The sequence below is a fragment of the Lissotriton vulgaris genome, chromosome 6 (genome assembly GCF_964263255.1).
Source record: "Lissotriton vulgaris chromosome 6, aLisVul1.2, whole genome shotgun sequence".
NCBI classification, from domain to species: domain Eukaryota; kingdom Metazoa; phylum Chordata; class Amphibia; order Caudata; family Salamandridae; genus Lissotriton; species Lissotriton vulgaris.
In genome coordinates, this window is record NC_141694.1 from 983,122,389 (window position 1) to 983,146,800 (window position 24,412).

The following is a 24,412-nucleotide window of genomic DNA, read 5'->3' on the forward strand; positions in this document are numbered from 1 at the left end:
AAAAAAGGTTTTTGAACAGTCTGGATTGGGCAAGATTTAGGACTATGGAGTCCCGGGTTGCCATCATCTCAGAGCCGTATGCAAGCGATGGCAGGAATTTAGCAGCTACAATCTTTAAAATGTGGCCGGTGGAATTTCCGCATAGATGTTTTTGGACGGTTATAAAGGCAAATTGGAAATGCTTAGCTTTCGATTTCCCCTGTTCCAAATGCTGTTTGTACCTTAACTTATGATCCAGTAAAATGCCCAAGTATTTGTATTGGTCTACCTGAGTTAGTATGGTGGAATTTATCTTCCAGGCAAATTTATTTCTCTTCTTGCGTGAACCAGAGAGACATAAGATGTTTGTTTTCTTAAGATTTATTGATAATTGTGCATTCGAGAGATATGTCGCGAGTTTGGAGATCATGCGTTGTAGACCAAGAGGAGTTTGTGACAAGAGCACAATGTCATCTGCATATTGTAGACTCATTATGGGTGAACTACCCAATTTTGGTGGGTCTCCCTGGATGGAGCGCAAGTCACTTCCTAGGTCCGCGGTGTAGATGTTGAAGAGGCAGGGGGCCAATACACAGCCTTGTTTTAAGCCGTTGAATGTACAAAATTTCTTTGTCAAGCATCGGCCGTCTCCTTTTTTCACTTGGACCCATGTGTCTGAATAAAGCTCTATGATTGCTCCCAGTAGCTTTGCCGGCGCGCCCCAGGCTTTCATTTTGATCCAAAGTTTGGATCTGGGGACTTTGTCAAAGGCCGCTTTTAGGTCCAAAAAACAAGTGTACAGTGAGTTTGAATTGTCAATTGCCTTTTTAGCAAGGAGGGTTATCGCGGATAGATTTGTGAGAGTACCCATTCCTGGGCGGAAGCCTGTTTGTGTCAGGGGGATTAGCCCTATACTGCTAACCCAAGCTTCCAATTCTACCAGTAAAATTGACGCGTAGATCTTAGTCTCCACATCTATTAAGGCTATTAGCCTATAGTTGTTAGGATCCGAGCGAGACCCGGATTTGTGTATTGGGTGTAAAATGCTGCCCCTCCACGATTCGGGGATGTTCCCGGTACTTAGACTGTGGCTGAATAAGGGGAATAATTGGCTGGCCCAAAAAGTAGGGTTTTTCCTGAATAACGCATTGGGAAGACCATTTGGTCCAGGCGCTCCATCTGCTCTTGTTGCTTTTATGACGTTAGAAACCTGCGTAGGTGTAATCAAATCGGTTTCTTCTGTGTACTTTATTGTTAATGGTTCGCTGGTAGCTTTAGGATCAATGGAGTTTAAATCTACTATTGTTCTGAGACTTGATGGAGGAGTCTCTGGGGGAGACTCGACTTTGTTGTCTATGGCTATATTGTCTGTGGAGTTATATAATAAATCAATGTGGCTATGCCAAAGCTGATCAGTCATGTCTGAGTTAAACTGCTGTGTTTGCCATTAAGCAAGAAGTTTATTTTTGCCCAAAAGACTTTTGAGTTCTGCAACTTGCTTGCATGAAGTATGGTACACGCTAGTTTTTCCCTATATACTCGCTTGGTTTGATTGGTCTCTCTTTTTTGCTCTTTTTTTAAGGCTTCAATTGTTTTCAAAGGTTGTTGTGAAAAATTAAGTTCCTTTTTACGTTCAGCCCTAAGAAATGCATTCATTTTCCTTTTTAATTGTCGTAATTTTGGGGTAAACCATTTCCCTCCACTGTTTCTTATGGTTTTATGTCCTCTGTGGTTAGATTGAAATTTCTTGTTTATATCTACTACAAAGGACTCCCAGCTCTTTATTATATCGTTTGATGTATCAGATAGGGAAAGCAAGGCCTTGCATGACGCCATTAGGTTTGGGAGGTTTTCTTTGTTCCAATTTAGCCGTTGTAGGTTAAAGATTTGGGTGTTCAAGGATAGGGGCAGCACTTGGTCTGACTTGCTTAGATGGATAGTCAAGGTGAAGGTCTGTGGGGGAATGATCACTTTCTCCACGTTCCTGAATATGGAAGTCTCTGATATAAGGAAATAGGTCGGGGTCAGCCAGGGTATAATCTATGGTTGATCCAGAGTTCTTAGAGACCCTTGTTAGGGCGGACGGTGTATCTAGGTGGCCCCTTCCATTTAAGGTGTACAAGTGGAGCGCTTCCAATTCTGTGTCACATTTTCTTCCCATTGCGCTTTGTCTACCTTGATTGCCCTGCCGTGGATCAATATGGGTGGGGAGGGTTTCCTCCTGGCGTTGAATTAGATTCATATTGAAATCCCTGGTTATAAGCATGTTTTCGCTTGGGTAGGTGGACTTTAACATGTTAATGTGGACTGGGCTGATTGCCCTGAGGCACTAGCGATAGCTGGAGGTGGTGCAGAAACGACTGGGACAACGGTACGTGGTGTTAAAGAAGGTTTTATTGGGATACCACGATGATTTTTCATCAATGTTCTCCTGGTTCTAAAGGTGAGTCTCTCCTTGGCGAACTGGCTGGGATCCGTCTTGGCGGTTGGAGTTCTTCCGTGGCTTTTCCTGGACACAGCGCTGTCTTCTAGGTCTGGTCAGGGTCCTGAGGTTAGGGCTGGTCTTGGCTCCGGTCCCCCATGTAAGAAAAGACCAACAGAGAGGGAGCCGTTAGTTCAGCCGTCCGCTGGGGTAATATTGCACCGAAGGGACCGGGTGATATGTGAGGGAATATTTGTCACCAGTGGGCTTGTCACTCAATCCTAAGTCGGTGCAGTGGGTGCGGGGGAAGGGACAAGACGGTGAGGGATATACGCGGGGTAAAGTGAAACAAAAGGGAGGGATCACGCAGGACACAAACAGGGGCTATTTACACTATCACATAAACTTGCTTTCCGCCCAAGCCGCCATACGCTGCCGTACCTGGGAAAGCCACGCTCCTCCCCCGGGAGAGTGGCACGGCGGCTCGCAGGGTCGTTGGCCTCCTGGCACTCCCTCGGTCTCTCCTCCGCTTGCTCCTAGGAATTCCTCCGTATTTCTCCTTCTCTCCGCGCTCCTCGGTTCCCCGTCTCCGTCTCCGCTCCTCGCCGTCTCGCTTGGGGTGATGTCACACGCCAAGTAATACACTTCCTCCTCCTTATCCAATCCTGGGCTAGTGACGTGCGTCGAAGGCCTGTCCTCCTCCTCTGAGTACGCCCACTTAAAGGAGCCATGTTCCTCTTCTTCAGGTTCGTCCTGGTCCGACCCCCATGTCTCAGTCTGCAACGAATCAGGGTGGACTAGGTCATTCCTGGGTGCCCACCACTCGTCACCCCTACGCATCCTTCCCACCCAGTTACAGTTAATTACGGTTACTAGTTGTTTTATTCTTTCCCCTTTTTGTTTCCCGCCGAGGTGCATGTAGAGATTCACAATCAGAAGGCCCATGTTAGGGGAAATCTCAATTTTAATGCATTGCATCCATGTAGAGTCTAGGTCAATGCGACTATAGGACCACACCCATGTCCACTGTTAGAAACAAACAGCAAATGGCTGTATAAATCAATAATTGATCCACCAGGAAGACCTATTGTCTCAAGCATAGGAAGTCTAACAGAACATCTGTCTGAATTTGTTGACGGATTTCTGAAACCTTTAGTACTTAACTTACCCTCCTATGTGAGGGACACAATGGATATACTAAATAAGCTGGAAAATGTGGTTTGGGAAGACGGAATGAGCTTTGTAACCCTGGATGTGGTGGGTTTATATACATGCATTAACCATGACACAGGGGAAGCAGCATTAAAACATTTTCTAGGAAAGAGAAGTGCTAGTTTGGTAGAACATTCTGAAATGCTCGTGGCCATGAGCTCTCTCATACTCAACAATAATTATTTTCTTTTCCAAAACGAATGGTACCATCAAATCAGGGGGACGGCGATGGGATCCAGGTTTGCTCCTTCTTATGCCAACCTATTCATGGGTTGGTATGAGAGGGAGCATGCCTGGAGCCGAAGAGCCGCCAATTGGACCGACCATATACTTTTCTGGGGTCGTTTCATAGACTACATTCTAATTCTTTGGAGAGGTACTGAGAAACAGATGGAAGAGTATTTGGCTTTTTTGAACAATAATTTGTTCAATGTGACACTAACCATGAACTTTCAACATGAAAGGATTGAATATCTGGACGTGGAACTCTTTGTAGTGGGAGATACTGTTAAAAGTAAACTTTTCAGAAAAGAGACCGCAACCAATTCCGTTTTGAGGGCAGACAGCTCACATCCAGTATCAGTTATTAAGGGCATACCATATGGCGAAATGGTCAGAATCAGGAGAAATTGTAGTAATGATGGAGATTTTAAAATTGAAATCAACAAGCTCAGGAATAGGTTAAAAAAAAAAAATCGGGGCTACTCCAAAAAACTTCTAGATTCTGCGTGCAAGAAAGTAAGTCAAATAGATAGGCATGCAACTTTAATACCCAAACCTAAAGATAAGGAGATAAAGAGGCCTGTGGCATTTGTAACAACATATAACACAGACAAAGACAACATTTTCAGGATTCTTAACCCCTTGCATGCTGATGACGGAGCGGTTCCGTCATCAGCTACGGGTGAGCTGTGCTGATGACGGAACCGTTCCGTCATGACTCCGCCCGCGCAAGGCGGAGTCAGCATGGGCGGGGAATTCCCGCCGCACGCAAGGGGTAAAAAAACATTGGCATTTGCTATTGGGGGTACCAGGTCTCTTGGGACAAATTGGAGCTATACCAAAAGTAGTGTATAGGTGTGGCCCGACTATTAGTAATCTTATTACCAGAAATTATGTTCAACCAACGATAACATTTAAACCAAACTGGATGCCTGTCACCCCTAATGGTTTTTACACATGTGGGGGGTGTAATATGTGTCCTTGGGGTATGAACAAGACCAAGGAATTTCAATACAACAGGACATGAACGTACCAGATCAAACAGTTCAATAACTGTAACAGTACAGGAGTGGTATATGCATTGATTTGTGCATGCAATAAAACTTACATTGGGAGCACTAAAAGAGCTCTCAAGATTCGCATGCAAGAACATAGAAGGGCTATTCTTAACGAAGATGTCAAATCACCCATCTTTGTTCACATTAAAAGATGTCATGAAGGACAAAAAGATTTAAATTCTCATGGTCTCCAAAAAAATCGAACCTGGTGTGAGAGGGGGAGACTGGGAACTATATATTAGGAAAGAGGAAGCGAGATGGATCAGTCGATGTAGAACAGTGAAAGAGGGGTTAAACAGTGATTCGGAAATGCATTACTTTTTGTAAGATTACCCCCACAGTCAATTCTGCAAAAATTAGTATAACAGCGTTTTCTGTTTAGTGGAATGTTCACCAATGTGACTTTATTTATGTCATGTATCCAACTTTATTTGGCTGAGAATTAAAATGTGTTTTACTGTAACAATAGTAGATAGAAGAAATAAACGTAATTCATAAGAAGAATACGTTAGTTTACTATAGAAGTACACATTTATAAATAGCATCTGGCTCATATACTCTGTTAAGATGTTAAATAGAGATAGTATTTGTAGACAATTGCTCTCACATCATGTGTAGAGATGGTCTAATTGTATTCTCTAATTATACTTATTGTGGTACTGTAAATCCGGACCCTGCTGTTCCACCGATATCGAGGTCCAACACCCGTATCACAAAATATCGTCGTACCATGACGAATTTGGTATCTACGGACCGGTAATGATTAGGACATTATCCCTATGCATTTGCGTCATGATTGAGTGATGCTAACACCCTTAAATCGTGGTTTCCGTCCCGAACCCTCAGACTCCATTTTGTAAACGGCATCCATCTTATGACTTGCCCTCATATAGTCAATTGATTAAGACCGAGTTTGATCTGAAAGGACACGTCCACCGTAGCTGACTTCCCCATGACCTGGCCGAAGCTGACTCCACTGCCTCCAGCCAAGCCTGTTCAGGCAGCTCCTCGCCCAGTGGCCGAGCAAGATATCATCAAGGCACAACATGTCATAAACCATTCACTACATACAGACCCTGTTTTCCATACACCTACACCTGTCCATGATTCTTGTTTATGACCAGTTTTACGATGGGAGGGTGCCCGACCTTATTGGTGTTTCATCGATATCTGATGGGAATTCTGGATCTGGCGGGGTAATCCATCACAAACTGGACATCTAAAATATGTGCTGACCAGCATGACTTCGCTCTTTGTATTATTGTAGAAATATGTGTATAGCCATATCATAAACTCGAGAATTCTTGCCCGCAGCTGTTATTCATGTATATAAGGAGAAGGCTGGTTCTGTAAAAACGAACAGTCTCCTGAGAACTTACGTCCCGTGCTGTCGTACTTCTAGGACACATGTTACTTGGTTGCAGCCAATAAAACTCGATCTCTGACTTCAACTAGAAGACTCTGTGTTTCTGTAGTCCAGAACAGGGAGAACCTAGAGGTCTTCGGGTGTGATCCCCTGGCACCACCGGGTCGCTAAAAACCCGGCACCTCTGTTGGCGCTCAACTCGGGCGATATCAAGCGGTGACGGTCCAAGCCAGATGTTCGTGAGGAGCTTCGTCTGAAAATTCCAGAGGACGGCCAGCCACTTCAGCGACCCCTGCATGTCGACGTGGTTCCGAAGGTCTTTGCTGCGAGGTTCCCCGTGTCCCGACGGCTACGAAGGACTGCTGCCCTGACTATCGCCCTGTTTTGGACCCAGTGATCCTTGGTAGAGCGAAACGATAGACGAGTCTTCTAGTGACGTCACCGATCTTCAATATTCAGTTAAGTATAAGTGGAGCGTCTCCCAGTTCTTAGTTTGGTTCTTAGTTTTGGTATCCCAGAGATACGGTTTGTATTGGTTCTTGCAAGCACCAAAACTGAGGGATTCGTGTATTCACGACAATATCATAATTAGATAATCCCTTGAAGTTTGAAGCTAGACTAGTGAGCGAAGATGCCTGGTCTCAGCAGACTTGGAAACTTGTTTTGTCTTGGTTGTAGTAGGGACTCCCGATTAGAGGATTTGTGTCCGGTTCCTCCGATTGGAACTCCAACATATGAGTTATATATAAAGCACGGAGTAGGTCCTATCACGTATAATGAGGTATGGATAAAATACACCCGCAAGGATGGTGTTTTAAAATGGCCCCAATATGGTAGTTTTAACTCCGAAATATTAGACAACCTCGAGGTCAAATTGTTCAAGAAGAAAGCCCGGCCGGCGATGTTTGACTCTTTTCGCTTATGGCGCAAAGAAGCCAAACAGAAAGAAATAAAATTAGCAAAGAAAAATAAAAAGAGACATGTCGATGGTACAAGCTGCCATCGCATACAGGGATAATGAGGAAGAGCAGGAAAGTGAACAAATGCTCAGAAGCAAGAAACTAGCAGTAGATAAATGCTACCCGATGTTACCACATGAGGGACAAGACTCAAAGGGAACATCCGAGAAAGATCCATTAATGTCCCATTTATTGAACTCACCACCCCCATATACATCGAGTATTGTTGGACCCCCGAAGCGTATTGTTATACCGCGCCCTGGCGCACGAAATGCAGCTCTTGCACAAACACCAGCTTCTCAAGGGCCGCCGCCTTTGCTACATACTCCATCTACTTCTACAACTTTGCCTACTGCTCCAACTATTCACTATGATACTACGTCCGCTACTGCCTCAACTTCCTCTGCTGTTGCTTCAACTTCCTCTTTACATCAGCCTGTCTTTTCTGGCGCATCTGCCTCGCCGCAAGCTTCTCCTTCTGTCAGACAGAGAGTGGCAAGTACTGTCACTGGTCTATTCTCGCCCTTCTTTGGGTCGCCTAAAACGACCCCTAAAACAGAACGTAGACAGTTGCGGAGTCAACTACCCGACTACGAGGAAAGAGAAGTGCTGAATAAGTTAGCGCGCAAATGGGTTACTGATACTGTAAGATATGATGTTCAGTCTGTTATGGAAGTTTTCCGTCAGTGGGATTCATCCACTCAAAGATATGTATTTGAAGAGATGTGTGTGTACCTCTGGGAAGATTTACAAGACAATGACCCAAAACGCAGAATGCAGGAACTAGCCCGCATGCGATTCAAATTTTACGAAGGCATGATTATAGGTGCAGATGTTGAACGAGCAATGGATCTGTTGTTATCTTATAGGAGTAAGGGAAACAGCTCTAGATCGTTTAATGAGGATGATATGTCTGGTAGGAAAAAGACGCGACAGTACCCCATGAGAGAGGTTCCTCCAGTATGGAGGGAAGGTGATGCGAATGTAAATCCGCCAATTCTGCCGCATTTTCAGCGTGTATGGGTACATGTCCCCTGGAAAAGATCCGAAGTTTTAGCACTCAAACAGACACTACCTGATCCACGTAAAAACCCAGCTGGATATTACAAGGAATTATCACAGACCGCCAGCTCATGTGTAATGAATTTAGCAGATATAGACATGTTGTTTGGGAATGTTGTTCCGCATCCTTTATGGAGTAAAATTCGTCATGCAGATCATGATCAAGAACTAGGTGACTCATGGGCTAATATTACTGCTACTGATGCTAGACAAGTTGGTGGTTCTAAACCCGAGCCTTTAATAGCAGAACTTCCCGGTAGGATTATCGCGTACATGAAAACGTTAATGCCTGAATTACGTGTAAATTGGGACAAGCTATCTGCATGCAAGCAGAAGAAAGATGAGAATGTGTCTGACTTTTTCACGAGATTTGAGGAGACCTTCACCGATCATAGTGGTCAGGACATGGCTACCGAGGGTGGCCAAAGATTGTTTGTAGACAAATTTGTACATAATCTGCTTCCTGAACTGTGCAATAAATTGAAAGATTCAGAGAGTGCTTGGGCTGTTTCCACGTTAGCGCAGATTTTAGCCACAGCCCAGTACTATGAAAATAGACGCAAAGACGAGCTAGATAAGACAGACAAGAAGACTAAAGAACTAAAAACTAAAGTTCTTCTCCAGCAAGCCTATCCGCCTCGCACTCCTAGTCAGCCCTATTATCAGCAACCACAGCAGTATTCGAGAAACGCGCAAGGAAACGAGTTTTCCCACCAGCGTTCTCCGTATGGCCCGAATCAATGTGCATATTGCAAAGAAGAGGGTCATTTCAAAAGTAATTGTCCAGCTCTTGCGCGACGCTTAAACAGTGTTTCCGGTACAAGAGGTAGAGGTGTTCAACAGGCTCCTAGAGGTAGGGGCCGTGGAAATTTCCCCCAGAATACCACTTCTTTTCCGCCTCAGAATTCTATGAATAGCTTTGACCAACAGAATAATGCGTCTTCCAGGTCAGCTCAGTACTATGCAGATGACTATTACGCAGAAAACGAGAATGAGGGTAATAATTGCTAGGACAGCCATGGACAAAGAGAGGGAGTTGTTTCAGTTCCAGTAGATCAGAATGGACCTTATGTCGAGGTGATTACATCCGGAGTGTCGGAGCCATTTCTGCGGGATACTGGTGCTACAAAAAGTTCTATTATGCACTCAAAACTTCCTGGCGCACCTTTGTCCGGCGAAATGAATGTTTCAGTAGGTTTTTCTGGCGCCCCTGTTAGAAACCCGATCTCCAGTCCCATGCCCCTTTCTGTTGGCCCATGCGAATTAGAAGCACCCCTCATTCTTACAACAGGTTGTGGCGAAAATTTGTTAGGTTTGGATTTGTTGAAAAGATTATATGCGACTTTGTACTGTTCTCCTTCGGGAGTACAACTTACCCTTGGTAAGAAAGTGATTTCCCCGATGTATTTGTCAAAGGAAAGAATTCCTACTGAGTTGTCATCTCTTCCAGATGTACTTTGGGCGAATGGTTCTAATGATGTAGGTCATTTGGAGATAGCACCGTATGTCATAACATTAAAAGCTAATGTTAGGTTGCCACGTATTCCCCAATATAGAATATCAAACGAATGTGAAAAGGCTCTGTTAGCGATCGTCTACGATCTGATTGCGAAAGATGTCATCGAAGAGACTACAGGCAACATTTGTAACAGTCCTGTTTTGCCTGTTTTAAAGCGTACCGATCCTTCACAGCCCCCTGTGTACCGATTTGTGATCGATCTAAGGGAAGTGAATAAGATTGTTGTACCACAGTTTCCAGTCGTCCCCGACATTACTGCCTTATTGACAATGGTTCCAGCCTCAGCCAATTGGTTTTCAGTGATTGACCTGAAGAATGCTTTCTTCAGCATCCCGATTGCCGAGCAGAGATATCTTTGGCTTCAATTTAGGAGGACGAAGCTTCCGCTTTAAACGCGCTCCTCAGGGCTACTGTGAAAGTCCATCAATATTCAGTCAGGCTCTGAAAACACAACTCGATACGATTGTTCTACCTGGTGGCGTGACTCTGATTCATTATGTAGACGATTTACTGATCGCTGCAGATACTGAAGAGATTTGCAAGCGAGCTACATTGTCATTGTTGCGTCATTTATGTGACATGAAGCACAAGGTCTCGCTTTCCAAATTACAATTTTGCAGACAAGAAGTAACCTACTTAGGTCACATCTTATCGAAGGAGGGAAGGAGACTGACCCCAGAAAGAATACAGGCAATTGCAGAATTGAGTGTCCCAAGGACACAAAGAGAAGTGCGTGCCTTCTTGGGCATTACATCGTACTGTAGACAATGGATACCGAACTTCTCACTGTTGGCCAAACCCTTGCTGGCATTAATGCGTAAAGACACACCCAATCCTTTGCCTTGGTCTGAAGATTGTCAGGCGAGTTTCCATGAGTTGCGTGAGGCATTATGTTCGGCTCCTGTGTTGGGCAACCCTGACTACAGCAAACCTTTTACATTATATGTCCATGAGAAGGAAGGTTGCGCATTATCAGTCTTGACGCAGCACTTTGGGGACAAACAACGCCCATGTGCATATTTCTCCGCGACTCTAGATCCTGTAGCTAAGGCATTACCAAGTTGCTTGAGGGCCACTGCTGCAGCGGCTGTCTGTATTCGACAGTCTGCTGGGTTAGTCATGAATAATACTCTGACCGTCATGGTCCCACATGCAGTAGATATCCTACTAAACAGGACGAAAACACAACATCTAACTAGTGCTCGACTATCCAGCTATGAATTGACCCTGTTAGCAAGTCACATTCACATAAAGAGGTGTGATACACTCAACCCTGCTACGTTACTACCCATTCCAGCAGAGCCAGATGAGGTCGGCAAACATGATTGCTGCTTTAGGACAGAGGAAGAGACAAAAGGGAGAGTAGACTTGCAGGACACTCCCCTCCCTGAATGTAATGATAATTTATGGGTTGATGGTTCATGTTTCAAGTTGCCAAATGGTGATACGACTGCAGCATATGCCGTGACAACATTACACACGATTGTAGAGACAGCTCGCATCCCCCACAATTCTGCGCAAGCAGCAGAGTTAGTCGCACTCACAAGAGCGTGTGTGTTGGCGAAAGGAAAACGAGTGAACGTGTATACTGATAGTCAGTACGCCTTTGGCGTAGCCCACAGTTTTGGACGATTGTGGCGTGAACGTGGGTTCCTGACGTCACATGGTGCGAAAATTCAACACGGCCAGCTAGTACACGACCTTCTCGAGTCACTGACCTTGCCCCTACAGGTTGCGATTGTGAAGTGCAGCGCGCATAGAAAGATTCGAGATGATGTTGGTCGAGGGAATGCATTTGCCGATGAGGTCGCGAAAGAGACTGCAAGGAACACAATGAGTCGGATGTATGTCGTAGGTCCTGCTAGATGGACCCCTGATGTGGGTATGTGTGAGGACACCATCAAAAGCGTGAAATCTATACAAGCTGATGCTACTGAGAAAGAGGTGAATGAATGGAGAGAAAGCAAGGGTAGATTAGACGCGAATGGTTGTTGGGTCGAACTGTCAGAACATCAGCGATAGTTGTTACCTAACGCCTATGTGCTCGCAGTGGTAACGATGGCCCATGGAATGGCACACATCAGTGTGAAAGGGATATGTAAGCTGTTGGCCCCAGTATGGCAGAATAGTGGTATCCCAAAATGTGCAGAGAATCTGGTCAGAAATTGTATGGTGTGTTTGAAGCAAAATCCCGGTAGGGGAACCCCAACCCCAGCTGGTCATTTTGCACCTCCAACGTATCCGTTCAAGGTCTTGCAACTCGATTTCATTCACATGGAGAGATGCAATAACCTGAAATATGTCCTTGTTGTCGTTTGCGCCTTCTCCAGGTGGGTAGAAGCGTACCCCCTTAAGAACAACACTGCATTGTCAACTGCCAAAGCCCTTGTCAAGGAATTCTTCCCTAGATTTGGCATGCCTAGAATTGTCTGGAGTGATAATGGAAGTGAATTCGTGGGACGAGTGATGAAGAGAGTGTGTGAGTGTCTAGGCATCCACCAGAAATTCCATGCTGCAAATCATCCCCAATCGGCAGGATTGGTAGAGTGCTATAATGGCACGTTAAAATTGAAACTGGCCAAAATCTAAGCCAGCACAGGTCTCAAGTGGCCAGACGCCCTGCCTTTAGCACTCCTGTCTACCAGGATGATTGTCCATTCCAGGTTAGGACTTAGCCCACACGAGATCGTGTTCGGGCGCCCAGCAAATATATGGGGAGTACCGAGGCCCAGAAAGCTCAGTGAGAGAGTACCCTGCACTGTTTGACTATTTGCACGAACTGACAACTAAACTGCATGCTTTACATCAACAGGTCCACAGCTCCTCTCCACCGGCGTCTGACGATCCAGGCCACGCCATCGAACCTGGCTCCTGGATCCTAGTTCGGAACTTCAGGCGAACAAAGAACGAGGAGCCTCGCTGGACCGGACCTTTCCAGGTCTTGCTGTCCACCCGCTCTGCAGTACGTGTCCACGGGAAAAAACACTGGGTGCACGGCGCCCATTGCAAAAGGGTCCCGCTGCCCCTTCCATATGACCGATGGGTCCAGCAAGGAGTTGCTGACTCCGAAACAGAGTTTATACCTCGTTTTGTCCCCTTCAGCGATGCACGATTAAAAGGAACTGGTACCGACAAAGAGAGCGATTGTATTTTGCAAGGATCTGTGCCACCGTCGATGCAGTTGGACACTACAGAACCTGAAACATTGTTTGAAGATCACACCGTGCCTGGAAAGGAACGATATAATCTGAGGTCAAGACCAAGGAACTGACATAATCGAATTAGTGCGATTTTCCCTTTTCTCCATGAACTATTTTTGATTTTACAGCTCTCTCGCCCAGGGAACTAGCTCATTTTTGATTTTCGAACCGCCATCCGGTTCTGCTGCTAGGGCCGCGGTTGAAGTCTGAGGAGTGCAGCCGGGGACGCCTAGGTCAACGGTTCTGGTCAGTCTGAGGGAATTACCCCGGACTGGACAGAGCGCACATCTTGGCAGAAGCAACCTTCCACCGCGGGCAGCAACCAGAGGATGGAGTTTCCGAGGGTAGAGAGACCTGCTAGACACATGAACTTTAAAACGAAAATATGCACTGTGATGGCCAGGAAGAAATTCCTGATAATATGTATTTTGATGATATGTAGCATAATGATGTTCTTGATTGGTTACACCTTATCCACGTTTCAAATCACCCTTGTAAACAACACTGAGCCCACACCTTCTCCGACTGCTTCTTTACACTCCTTTCACCCTCTTCCTGAACACGAGTCTGCCAGAAGACAAGAGTTCGTAAATAACTCCTTTATCCAGCTCCTACACCAGCACCAGTCTATAATGAACACATCGAATTGTTGGATCTGCGGACTCATGCCGCACACGACAGATAAGGGCATTCCATACTTCATCCTACCATTCAGTTATTACGGTTCTCTGTGGGCTTTCCAGAACATGTTCCTGTTCGCCCTAGAACCATACCCGCCCCGTTCCATGGAGAGCGATTCCAGCAACAAGGCACTAGTGGTAGGAATACGAAATATGAGTAGGGATGTTGACACGTATCAAACGATTCCTAAAGATGAACTCACTCCCTACAGCCGTTGGAATGTGACTAAATACGGGATCTCTTTGAATAAAAGCCAGAAAACAAAGAAATCCTCCCCAGTCTGGATAGTGCCCCACCGAGGTCACTTATGTCTGCAAGGTATTGGCAGGGATCCCAAAGCACAGTTGGGGAAGAGCATATGCACGGAAACATATGTGTTTGCCTCCCGAACTTCCCCTCCATTCTTGGCGGCTAAAGGCACCTATTTCGTCTGCCATGACAAAGCCTATACATGGTTGCCCCCTGACTTCTCGGGCACGTGCTTTATCTCGTTTTTGCTGCCACCCACCTACACGGCCGGGGCAGATTACCATCGGACAAGGACAGTTAGGGGTGTCGTGAGTCAAGACGACACTGCGGGTCAGGAGTTTGGAGACTTCGCAAAGGGTTTTCTGCCATTTTGGGGGCCCATGGTGAACAGCAGGAACATTCGACAATTGACGAGGATAGTTGAGTCCGCTGTGACTGAAACGGCCGGTGCCCTTAGCAACTTGACAGCTGAGCTTCAGTCGGATCGACTTATGACCCTTCAGAACAGGGTAGCCCTAGATGTCATACTTGCAGACCGTGGTGGTGTATGTAGAGTGATCCAATCTAGTTGCTGCATTTTCATCCCCGATAATGCTCCGACAGTGTACCAGGCCATCTCCAAATTACACAAAATCTCTGATTCCCTTCACATGGAGAAAGGGGATTGGTCTCTGCTAGGGTGGTTCCGGGAACTGATCTCTGCCTGGGGATGGAAAACTCTGATCTTCATCGGGATGATCTTAGCCGTTCTGTTTATGTTCTGCCTGTTTGTGCAGTGCGCTCCTGCAATATATGGCCTCTGCGCTACTTCATGTGTAAGGAAGCCTGTATCAAGGGACGATTTGAGCAACAGAATGATGCTACAGCAGCATCTCCATGAATTCATCAATACAGATTTGGACTCAGATTAGCATGAGTTATTGCCTAATGTGAGGGCAAAAGGAGGGTCTGTGGTACTGTAAATCCGGACCCTGCTGTTCCACCGATATCGAGGTCCAACACCCGTATCACAAAATATCGTCGTACCATGACAAATTTGGTATCTACGGACCGGTAATGATTAGGACATTATCCCTATGCATTTGCGTCATGATTGAGTGATGCTAACACCCTTAAATCGTGGTTTCCGTCCCGAACCCTCAGACTCCATTTTGTAAACGGCATCCATCTTATGACTTGCCCTCATATAGTCAATTGATTAAGACCGAGTTTGATCTGAAAGGACACGTCCACCGTAGCTGACTTCCCCATGACCTGGCCGAAGCTGACTCCACTGCCTCCAGCCAAGCCTGTTCGGGCAGCTCCTCGCCCAGTGGCCGAGCAAGATATCATCGAGGCACAACATGTCATAAACCATTCACTACATACAGACCCTGTTTTCCATACACCTACACCTGTCCATGATTCTTGTTTATGACCAGTTTTACGATGGGAGGGTGCCCGACCTTATTGGTGTTTCATCGATATCTGATGGGAATTCTGGATCTGGCGGGGTAATCCATCACAAACTGGACATCTAAAATATGTGCTGACCAGCATGACTTCGCTCTTTGTATTATTGTAGAAATATGTGTATAGCCATATCATAAACTCGAGAATTCTTGCCCGCAGCTGTTATTCATGTATATAAGGAGAAGGCTGGTTCTGTAAAAACGAACAGTCTCCTGAGAACTTACGGCCTGTGCTGTCGTACTTCTAGGACACATGTTACTTGGTTGCAGCCAATAAAACTCGATCTCTGACTTCAACTAGAAGACTCTGTGTTTCTGTAGTCCAGAACAGGGAGAACCTAGAGGTCTTCGGGTGTGATCTCCTGGCACCACCGGGTCGCTAAAAACCCGGCACCTCATTATCAAATATAGTAATTCAGTTGATATAGATTAATAGTGACTCATAATATGTCAAACTAGAACACTTTATATGTTTAGAATGATTATATTAGGACTGAGAATAATGATAGGATATGCGCGATTGGGTACATGCATACAAACTACTATGTTTGAGGAGAACTGTTAGTTTGGCCACCCCCAGTTTGGATGCGATGTTATATGTTCATATAGTAATATTTATCGGAAACATTACACTGGTTTCCACTTTGAGCACAATGAGAGCAGCACAAAATTATGTCACTAGGACTCAAATATGGATATGCAGACGAAGTAGGGAATGTAAACGCCCAAATTAAGTCGGCCGAGGCGATAAGGATATACAACACTGACTAGTTATTGCCACACCGAATTTGCCTGTATATTTCATAATACTGTAATCAAGATACATATTCCCCCTTGTATATATAGCAGTATAAGACGCAATCCATGTGTTACGTTATTTTCATTTTACGGACAAATACACATTAGATTGGCGGCACCTATCACTGTGACTGCCTCACAAACCGGAAACATTACTAGGATTTCCGCCTAATGCCTAACGGGACCGACATTAAAGCTACAAATACGCAATTGAACATGCGGACCTTGTAGGGAACTCATGTTATACCATTAAGCCGGCGCTTGGGCAAGCATTAGGCAAGATTCTTATTGGTCGAAAAATATACCGGAAATGCTATGTGAATTTCCTCTTTAAGCAAAGCGGGACTGTGGTTATAGCTACAACGCAAATTAATATTCGGACGTTGTAGGGAACTTAGGACGCCTAATTGAGCAGACTTTTTGGCGCAAAATAAGTTAGTTTTTGATTGGTTCAAGATATATTTAAATAACGTTGATCTTCAACACGGAATTGTCGACTCTTTACCAGGAGAGTCGATGCGGATGAAGCTGATCTTCACAGACGGAGGTAGGCGTATACTAGATACTCTCTTGATGAGTCTCCTTGCTTGTCAAAACAGACGTCCTTTGGGGTTACAACAAGGGGATCTTTAATTAAGTTTTGTTTTACATTTTCTCTTTCACAGAATTACAATTTTTGAAACCCTATCCTTACTAAGATTAGTTTCAAGACAAAGGGACTGAATTCACAGCTTTGGGTGAAGTTTGAATGGTATGATTTGCAGTTTATCTTGGGTCCCATGACTTACCACAGTCTAGTTTGTACTAGATAGCCTAGTAATGCTATCACCCAAATTAACTTAGTCATTGTACTTATTTAATATTAACCAACGAATTTACAAAACAGATATTTTCCTTTGTTTAGATTACTGGACGCTATTAATCTCATGCTACTAGTGCTGAAGACTTCTTTTTACCGCATTCGTTCCAACAATTTGATTCTAAAGGAAAATATTCCTCATCAATAATCCTCATATACTCTAGGTGAGCTCATATCACTATCTTTTTATATGAGTTTCTAACGTGCTTATAGCATCCAAACAGGGGGTACCCATTCAATATATAGGAATGTAATTATTCAACTTTTCGTCATGATAAAAGGTCTCAGGTATTAATGTCTTTTAGATACTTTTTATAACTTATGTGAGTAGCAGTTCTGTCAAAATTTCTCAAATTAATGGCGGTGTTAATTAGAATGTTATATAGGCAGGCTTTCTTAGAGCATCAGCTTAGATTGTTAAATAGGTAGCAATATGCAGACCTAGTGTTAATAAACTGTTAAACCAAATAATTATTCCAGTCATGTTACAGTGTTTAGATGGTTCAGCAACTGGCCATAACAGACCAAAATTCCCTCTTTTCTTTTGAGGTTGTACAGAGAAATGATACTATGAGGAAATTTGATTTGTATTCTCTGATTTATAGTCAGTTATAGATTTATATTACAAAATATTGTTTTTCTTTTTTACTTTTTACAGCCCTGATGATGTCCCTGTGAGGACGAAACGCGTAGGCTGTAAGATAATACATGTGATCATCAATTGAAGTGGCTGTATTTGAAACATCTATGATTTTGAAGCATCTTTAAACAATCACAAGTGAAGTGAAAAAGAACAAATAAAAATTGAGAAGAAGTAAAGCCTGCTTTACAGAGTTTTCTTTATATGAACTTTGTCACCAAAGGACTTTTTTGAAAATATGTTTTTTTTTTAAATATGTGATACTCCTTGGTTTTGTGTATATACAGTATTGTTGTAGTGGCCTTTGCGGTGGACCACTCCAAGTTGAGTATCTAAAAAAAATTCACTATTGCAAATACTAATAGATTAATCTCTTAAAGTGCAGGTTAGTAGGTGACTCTCGCCGCATTGTTTAGTATAGTAGCAAATGGCGGCCGTCTTACTAGCGCGGTGTATGCTTTTCCTATTGGCGTGCCCCTATGACAATCACTGCTTTTGCGTATTGTGTATGCTGTTCGATTTGGTATGTCATGGTTAGTTTTTTTTATTTTATGCACTTAGTCCGTGCCCCTGTTGTCTACTTCTTATGGCCTTCATTCAACTATACCTCTGTGCCTATCTTTTACCCTTGTGGAGTCTCTCATTTAACTACAGCTTCGGGCCAGTCTGCTCTACCTTTGCCAAAGCTTTCATTACAGTACAAATTTTTTCGCGACTGCTCTACCCCATAAAGCCTACCATAACACTATAATTCCAAGCCTTACTGTTTTCCCCTCGTCATCATTTCTATTACTCTGCCATCTTGTGCCTCTTGGTTTAAATTGCGGTAAGTCTACTTTAATATTTCAATCATTCCTTTCACTCTCTTATTAGTATGAGTCAAAGTATACTACAGCTCTGTGCTTTCGAGTTGCCCTGCAAGTGCGCAGGCAACTCCAACGTTGGGGGCAGGTGTGTGTGTGTGTGTAGCTCTGTGTGCGGGGCGGGGACTCTGTGTTCAGGGGGGGGGGACTCTGTGTTCAGGAGGGAGGGGGGGGGGACTCTGTGTTCAGGAGGGAGGGGGGGGGGACTCTGTGTTCAGGAGGGAGGGGGGGGGGACTCTGTGTTCAGGAGGGAGGGGGGGGGGGACTCTGTGTTCAGGAGGGAGGGGGGGGGGGGGACTCTGTGTTCAGGAGGGAGGGGGGGGGGACTCTGTGTTCAGGAGGGAGGGGGGGGGACTCTGTGTTCAGGAGGGGGGGGGGGGGACTCTGTGTTCAGGAGGGGGGGGGGGGGGACTCTGTGTTCAGGAGGGGGGGGGGGGGGGACTCTGTGTTCAGGAGGGGGGGGGGGGACTCTGTGTTCAGGAGGGGGGGGGGGGACTCTGTGTTCAGGAGGGGGGGGGGGGGACTCTGTGTTCAGGAGGGGGGGGGGGGACTCTGTGTTCAGGAGGGGGGGGGGGGACTCTGTGTTCAGGAGGGGGGGGGGGACTCTGTGTTCAGGAGGGGGGGGGGGGACTCTGTGTTCGGGGGGGGGGGGGGACTCTGTGTTCAGGAGGGGGGGGGGGGACTCTGTGTTCAGGGGGGGGCGACTCTGTTCGGGGGGGGGGCGACTCTGTTCGGGGGGGGGGCGACTCTGTTCGGGGGGGGGGCGACTCTGTTCGGGGGGGGGGCGACTCTGTTCGGGGGGGGGGCGACTCTGTTCGGGGGGGGGCGACTCTGTTCGGGGGGGGGGGGGACTCTGTTCGGGGGGGGGGGGACTCTGTTCGGGGGGGGGGGGGACTCTGTTCGGGGGGGGGGGGACTCTGTTCGGGGGGGGGGGGACTCTGTTCGGGGGGGGGGGACTCTGTTCGGGGGGGGGGGACTCTGTTCGGGGGGGGGGACTCTGTTCGGGGGGGGGGGACTCTGTTCGGGGGGGGGGGACTCTGTTCGGGGGGGGGACTCTGTTCGGGGGGGGGGACTCTGTTCGGGGGGGGGGGGGGGGGACTCTGTTCGGGGGGGGGGGGGGGGGACTCTGTTCGGGGGGGGGGGGGGGGGACTCTGTTCGGGGGGGGGGGGGGGACTCTGTTCGGGGGGGGGGGGGACTCTGTTCGGGGGGGGGACTCTGTTCGGGGGGGGGGGGAGGACTCTGTTCGGGGGGGGGGGGAGGACTCTGTTGGGGGGGGGGGGAGGACTCTGTTCGGGGGGGGGGGGGACTCTGTTCGGGGGGGGGGGGGACTCTGTTCGGGGGGGGGAGGACTCTGTTCGGGGGGGGGGGGGGGACTCTGTTCGGGGGGGGGGGGGGGGACTCTGTTCGGGGGGGGGGGGAGGACTCTGTTCGGGGGGGGGGGGGGAGGACTCTGTTCGGGGGGGGGGGGAGGACTCTGTTCGGGGGGGGGGGACTCTGTTCGGGGGGGGGGACTCTGTTCGGGGGGGGGGGGACTCTGTTCGGGGGGGGGGGGGGAGGACTCTGTTCGGGGGGGGGGGGAGGACTCTGTTCGGGGGGGGGGGGAGGACTCTGTTCGGGGGGGGGGGGGAGGACTCTGTTCGGGGGGGGGGGGACTCTGTTCGGGGGGGGGGGGACTCTGTTCGGGGGGGGGGGGACTCTGTTCGGGGGGGGGGGGGGACTCTGTTCGGGGGGGGGGGGACTCTGTTCGGGGGGGGGGGGGACTCTGTTCGGGGGGGGGGGGGGACTCTGTTCGGGGGGGGCGGGGGGGACTCTGTTCGGGGGGGGGGACTCTGTTCGGGGGGGGGGACTCTGTTCGGGGGGGGGGGACTCTGTTCGGGGGGGGGGACTCTGTTCGGGGGGGGGACTCTGTTCGGGGGGGGGACTCTGTTCGGGGGGGGGACTCTGTTCGGGGGGGGGGACTCTGTTCGGGGGGGGGACTCTGTTCGGGGGGGGGGGACTCTGTTCGGGGGGGGGGACTCTGTTCGGGGGGGGGGGACTCTGTTCGGGGGGGGGACTCTGTTCGGGGGGGGGACTCTGTTCGGGGGGGGGACTCTGTTCGGGGGGGGGGACTCTGTTCGGGGGGGGGACTCTGTTCGGGGGGGGGACTCTGTTCGGGGGGGGGACTCTGTTCGGGGGGGGGACTCTGTTCGGGGGGGGGGACTCTGTTCGGGGGGGGGGGACTCTGTTCGGGGGGGGGGACTCTGTTCGGGGGGGGGGGACTCTGTTCGGGGGGGGGGGACTCTGTTCGGGGGGGGGGGACTCTGTTCGGGGGGGGGGGACTCTGTTCGGGGGGGGGGGGACTCTGTTCGGGGGGGGGGGACTCTGTTCGGGGGGGGGGACTCTGTTCGGGGGGGGGGACTCTGTTCGGGGGGGGGACTCTGTTCGGGGGGGGGGGACTCTGTTCGGGGGGGGGGGACTCTGTTCGGGGGGGGGGGACTCTGTTCGGGGGGGGGGACTCTGTTCGGGGGGGGGGACTCTGTTCGGGGGGGGGGACTCTGTTCGGGGGGGGGGACTCTGTTCGGGGGGGGGGACTCTGTTCGGGGGGGGGGACTCTGTTCGGGGGGGGGACTCTGTTCGGGGGGGGGGGACTCTGTTCGGGGGGGGGGACTCTGTTCGGGGGGGGGGACTCTGTTCGGGGGGGGGGGACTCTGTTCGGGGGGGGGGGACTCTGTTCGGGGGGGGGGACTCTGTTCGGGGGGGGGACTCTGTTCGGGGGGGGGGACTCTGTTCGGGGGGGGGGACTCTGTTCGGGGGGGGGGACTCTGTTCGGGGGGGGGGGACTCTGTTCGGGGGGGGGGACTCTGTTCGGGGGGGGGGACTCTGTTCGGGGGGGGGGGGACTCTGTTCGGGGGGGGGGGGACTCTGTTCGGGGGGGGGGGACTCTGTTCGGGGGGGGGACTCTGTTCGGGGGGGGGACCTCTGTTCGGGGGGGGGGACACTCTGTTCGGGGGGCGGGGGACACTCTGTTCGGGGGGGGGGGACACTCTGTTCGGGGGGGGGGGACACTCTGTTCGGGGGGGGGACACTCTGTTCGGGGGGGGGACACTCTGTTCGGGGGGGGGACACTCTGTTCGGGGGGGGGACACTCTGTTCGGGGGGGGGACACTCTGTTCGGGGGGGGACACTCTGTTCGGGGGGGGGACACTCTGTTCGGGGGGGGGGACACTCTGTTCGGGGGGGGGGACACTCTGTTCGGGGGGGGACCCGGGGGGACACTCTGTTCGGGGGGGGGACACTCTGTTCGGGGGGGGACACTCTGTTCGGGGGGGGGACACTCTGTTCGGGGGGGGGACACTCTGTTCGGGGGGGGGACACTCTGTTCGGGGGGGGGGACACTCTGTTCGGGGGGGGGGACACTCTGTTCGGGGGGGGGACACTCTGTTCGGGGGGGGGACACTCTGTTCGGGGGGGGGACACTCTGTTCGGGGGGGGGACACTCTGTTCGGGGGGGGGGGACACTCTGTTCGGGGGGGGGGACACTCTGTTCGGGGGGGGGGGACACTCTGTTCGGGGGGGGGACACTCTGTTCGGGGGGGGGGGACACTCTGTTCGGGGGGGGGGACACTCTGTTCGGGGGGGGGGACACTCTGTTCGGGGGGGGGGGACACTCTGTTCGGGGGGGGGGGGACACTCTGTTCGGGGGGGGGGGACACTCTGTTCGGGGGCGGGGGGACACTCTGTTCGGGGGGGGGACACTCTGTTCGGGGGGGGGGACACTGTTCGGGGGGGGGGACCTCTGTTCGGGGGGGGGGACACTCTGTTCGGGGGGGGGACACGGGGGGACACTCTGTTCGGGGGGGGGACACTCTGTTCGGGGGGGGGGGACTCTGTTCGGGGGGGGGGGACTCTGTTCGGGGGGGGGGGACTCTGTTCGGGGGGGGGGGACTCTGTTCGGGGGGGGGGGGACTCTGTTCGGGGGGGGGGGGGACTCTGTTCGGGGGGGGGACCTTCGGGGGGGACTCTGTTCGGGGGGGGGGGGACTCTGTTCGGGGGGGGGGGACTCTGTTCGGGGGGGGGGGACTCTGTTCGGGGGGGGGGGACTCTGTTCGGGGGGGGGGGACTCTGTTCGGGGGGGGGGGGACTCTGTCGGGGGGGGGGACTCTGTTCGGGGGGGGGGGACTCTGTTCGGGGGGGGGGGGACTCTGTTCGGGGGGGGGGGGGGGACTCTGTTCGGGGGGGGGGACTCTGTTCGGGGGGGGGGGACTCTGTTCGGGGGGGGGGGACTCTGTTCGGGGGGGGGGGACTCTGTTCGGGGGGGGGGGACTCTGTTCGGGGGGGGGGGACTCTGTTCGGGGGGGGGGGACTCTGTTCGGGGGGGGGGGGACTCTGTTCGGGGGGGGGGGGACTCTGTTCGGGGGGGGGGGGACTCTGTTCGGGGGGGGGGGACTCTGTTCGGGGGGGGGGGACTCTGTTCGGGGGGGGGGGACTCTGTTCGGGGGGGGGGGGGACTCTGTTCGGGGGGGGGGGACTCTGTTCGGGGGGGGGGACTCTGTTCGGGGGGGGGGGACTCTGTTCGGGGGGGGGGACTCTGTTCGGGGGGGGGGACTCTGTTCGGGGGGGGGGGACTCTGTTCGGGGGGGGGGACTCTGTTCGGGGGGGGGGAACTCTGTTCGGGGGGGGGGACTCTGTTCGGGGGGGGGGACTCTGTTCGGGGGGGGGGGACTCTGTTCGGGGGGGGGGGACTCTGTTCGGGGGGGGGGACTCTGTTCGGGGGGGGGGACTCTGTTCGGGGGGGGGGACTCTGTTCGGGGGGGGGGACTCTGTTCGGGGGGGGGGACTCTGTTCGGGGGGGGGACTCTGTTCGGGGGGGGGACTCTGTTCGGGGGGGGGGACTCTGTTCGGGGGGGGGACTCTGTTCGGGGGGGGGGACTCTGTTCGGGGGGGGGACTCTGTTCGGGGGGGGGGACTGTGTGTGTGTGGGTCTATGTGTTTATGTGTGGCATTTGCAAGAGATTAAGCTATTGCCATTATAAATGACAATGCCATTTATTTTTCGGTTTTCAAAACCAACACATAAATGAAAATGTTGTCATTTACAATGTCAATAGCTCTAATAAATGCTTGTTGTTAATATTCCTTGATGCACATCGCATATCTTGGTTCTTTCCATTTGTATGATGTTTTACTCGGAGCGCTATAGTGCACCACTTATACTAATATATTACCTTCTTTATGTTCTGTATAATTGCTGACGACAACGCTGCACAGCGCTCTGATACCCCCTTGGGTCTTGTTTGCGCTCTATAAAACTTTCAAAATAACAAATAAATAAAATAAAAACACCTATGATGCTGCCCCACTCCCCTATACCACATCTATCCTACCATTTTAGACTAGAATAGTGGGATATTTTAAATATGCAAGTGGGGAATGAATTTTCCACATTGACTCCTATTGAAGCAGAGCCAATTTCAGGTGGGAAACAGCCAAAGAAGCCATTTTTGCTCTTCAAAAATCTGGACTTTCCTGCCTGAATCGGGTTCATTGGCATGTATGACACCAAATGCAGCCGCCGAAATAAAGAGTAAAGTAATCAATTTTTCAACTGCTAGGAGTGGGCCCAACGCTTGCTGAGATATAGCCTGCACTGAGTGGACAGTAATTTGGCAACCTTGCTGATGAAAGTGAATACAATAAGGTAGTTGGGGGCCCATTTGTGTACACAGATCAGCATAGCAGCCAAGGTTTATTTAATGTTTCCATGTGTGACATTTTCATAATTTCAGTGTAATTACGAGTTACACCTCAAAGACTACGAGTGACACGTTCTTACAAGCAAAATCAAGCAATGAAGACATGGGAAACATTTTGCACTCCTTAATTCCTTGGCAG

General features: G+C 50.0%; 1 protein-coding gene across 2 annotated transcripts in view; it reads right to left on the minus strand.

Moving 5' to 3' along the window:
- The window catches only part of LOC147708292 (E3 ubiquitin-protein ligase RNF146-like), a 128,141-nt gene that overhangs the window by 102,960 nt on the left and 769 nt on the right, over positions 1-24,412 (minus strand). The window lies entirely within an intron of this gene.